The sequence below is a fragment of the Neovison vison genome, chromosome 4 (genome assembly GCF_020171115.1).
Source record: "Neovison vison isolate M4711 chromosome 4, ASM_NN_V1, whole genome shotgun sequence".
NCBI lineage: Eukaryota > Metazoa > Chordata > Mammalia > Carnivora > Mustelidae > Neogale > Neogale vison.
The window spans coordinates 186882579-186885876 of NC_058094.1; the positions used below are offsets into that span (position 1 = coordinate 186882579).

Genomic DNA, 3298 nt, shown 5'->3' on the forward strand with positions numbered 1-3298 from the left:
TAATGCCTTAGAGAGTCAAACATTAACCTTCCCTTTTAATCTAGACTGATCTATCCATGCCCACCTACTTGCCAGAATAAGAAAGATGATCCCAAAACACCAAACAGTAACACAATGCCTGAGATGATCACACATGCATACACAAACACATGTACAGGCACACTTGTTATCCTGCTCCTGATCTTCTCTTTGCTGAACAACTTACTCCCAACCTACAGTCCTACCTAAGCCAGATTTGATGTATCTATGTTCTCTCCAATACTTGAACAAATGTGCTGGAGAAAAAGAATTAGACAAACACGAACTAATTTAAACCCTTAAGAAGTGGTTGATATGATTCAACATTATCTTGTTCTTACTAATGTAATGTCCACATGGCACAATATACAGGAACAACTGAATGTTTTGGTCACACTTGATGTCACTTCCTACACTGGGGTCCCAGGCTCAACATTAAACCATTGTGCTGGAAAATAAGGAGGTCCACATCCAAATTCTCTTGCTCCTGAATATAAGTTGCTTTTTTCCCTGTTACTTTTTAAAATGTCCTTTCAAAAACTGTCTCAAAAGAAGGTCAACCTGCTTTTCAAGCACATGAATGTGACATCAACCAACAAAGTTATTCTTACAATGGATTCCCCACAGAGAGAATTACTTGAAAATAATGATAACTTTGTGCAGTGGCAGTATCGTAGCCAATGAGGTTTAGCTGAGGCGTGATTATTGCTAATTGAAAATAATGATAAAAATTTGGTCAGATCCTCAAGATATATTTCTTGGTCAAAGGCAACTCAAAGTTGGTTGGGTATCTAAGTTTCTGGATTCTTCTAAACAATGATCTATAATACCAGGTATTCTTAAGGCTCTTAAATAATAAGAAAAAGGGAACCCTTCCATTGTATTTGTTCACTAAGACCACATTGACTGAGCCCATCCTCTAAACGTAGAGCAGGATTCCTTTTGGCTTTCCTGGAACAGAGGCCCCTTCTTTATCCTCCTCCACAGTAGTCTACTGAAGGTCTACTAGTTTTTGAGCTTGACAAACTTGGGTTCAAATATCCATTCTGCTACTTAGCCACCATGCCCTTGGGTAAGCTATTTAACCTCCCTGAATCTCAGCTTCCCCTTCTACAAAATGAGGGTAATAATACTATTCTGAAAGGGTTGTTATACAAGAATGAGGTTAGCAAGCCTATATAAAGCAGCTGGCATGCTGCCTACCTCAGTCAATGTCAACTCCTTTCCCTCCTTCCCTTCCCTTCTGGTAGGAGGCAACAGTTCGGGAAAAACTGGACCCATTCCTGAGAGGTCTGGAGTGACAACTGCTTCTACAGCATAACATGCTAGCAACAGGGAGACACAGGGGCAAAGAGTGACTTTTGAGGTGACTGCTGTTTAACATTTGTGTTTTTGGTGTGGTCTCTTGGAGATTGCTGCCAGAGGCATGGGCCCTTCCCTGCTACCAAAGGCAGGCCCTGGAGAAGCTGGTTTACTATAGACATTCTTCACGCAGAACATGTATCCATGGAGACCTTTCAGTCTCCCTTGGCCTCCGTGGGATTGCTTCACATAGAGAAGTCAGGATTGTAGGGTTTTCCCCAGTGTTGAGGAGCCCATGACCACCCATATAAAATCATGTCCCTTTCAATAAGGGAGAAGTTCCTGCCTAGGCCAGGTAAAACTCAGTTGCCACTTAACAGATTGAGAGAGTTGCTTGGACTAAAAGTACAAGTCCAGGGGATACTGGTTTAATATAATCAATTATATTCGGGTTTTATTAGCTTGACTCTCCCACCCAATACTCCACCCATAAGCATAAAAATGGACAAAAAGAATGTGAAGGAGACAAGGGAGGGCAAAAGATTCCAATAGATTATCTAGAAGCAGGAAAGGGCAATGGGTACAGTCTGACTATGCTAACAGAGCATACCACAATCAAAATACTTGTACCCCTCCACAAGAGGGGCAAGGTGATTCATCCTGCAGAATCCTAAAACCCAAAACCTGAGCAGTCAAGTTCAGTGGAAGGTATGGATGAAGATGGAGCTGAGGGTCTTAGTGTGCTTTCTATTCCCATGGTGCTGGCAGTCAGAGAGATATCTCCCACCCATTCCTGCTCAAGCAGGAGGCTGGAAGACTCTTGAAAACTGAAGAAGAAAAAATATCCAGAGATATTTTCCAGAGAAAATATCCTAGATACTAACATGGAATTCCCCAAAGGGACCAGCCAGAAAGCTTCCCAATGACCCTACAGTAAAGCTCAAGAGGTTTAAAGTCCAATCGCATAGAGAGGGCTTGCTATTAGCTTTCAGTGCTCTTAAATATGAATGGATAGACAATGTTTGTCATGTATTTAAGAGAATTATTTAACATGATAAAAGTCAAAAATAGCTATTAAAAGCAAATATATATATATATAGTAGAAAAAATTAAAAGATTCAACACAAAGGATAAAAGGTAAGGTTGTAAAAATCTAATATAAAGTAAAACAAAAAGACAAAGACATGGAAAATCATAGAAAAGATCTTTAAAAATAAGAGAACAATCTAGAATATCTAACATATGACTACAAATGTTTCCAGATCAAGGGAAGAGAATAATGGAAAGAAATTACCAGAGGAATATAGAGTAGTATTTCCCAGAACTAGACACAAGTTCCTAGATTAAGAGGGTCCTCAAAGAGAGCAACATGATGAGAAATAGGATGTATATCAAGGCATACCATCATAAAATATCAGAATGCCAGGGCTAAAGAAAATATACTAAAAACTTCAGGGAGGAGGGTAAGGTCACAGTTCACATTAAAAGAAATGGAATTAGGGAGCACGCAGCTTTCAATTATAACCCAAGAACTTAGAGGCAATAAAACAATGACTTAATTGTTTTGGAAAAAAATATCTTCCTCAACCTAAAACTAAGCATAGCTAAAATTTCAAACAAGCATAAGAATAGAATAAAGACATTTTCAGACATACAAGGTTTAAAAAAAAAAAAAATGTATTCTTTTTCTCAGGCAGCTATACAGGATATGCTACCCCCACAGCTCAACTTGACTTCTTTCCTAAATTGGATTTCCTGTTTCTTGGGTCCCATATCAAGATAAAATAAAGCCACTGCATAGTGGTGATCAAGAAAAACAATAATGCCGTATACTGAGAGGATGAAGGAAAGAGAAATGCAAATGCGGTCTAAAGAAAACTGAAAAAAATTTTTTTGCTGTTAGGACTTTTTATTAGCGTCATTTCCATTGATATTTTAATGTTTATTTCTTTTTGTATGAACATATAATGTATTACTT

At 38.5% G+C, this 3298-nt stretch overlaps 1 pseudogene; it reads left to right on the forward strand.

Annotated features, from left to right (window-relative positions):
• The first annotated feature begins 669 nt into the window (after positions 1-669).
• Positions 670-836, forward strand: LOC122905625 (annotated as a pseudogene).
• Positions 837-3298: the final 2462 nt, after the last annotated feature.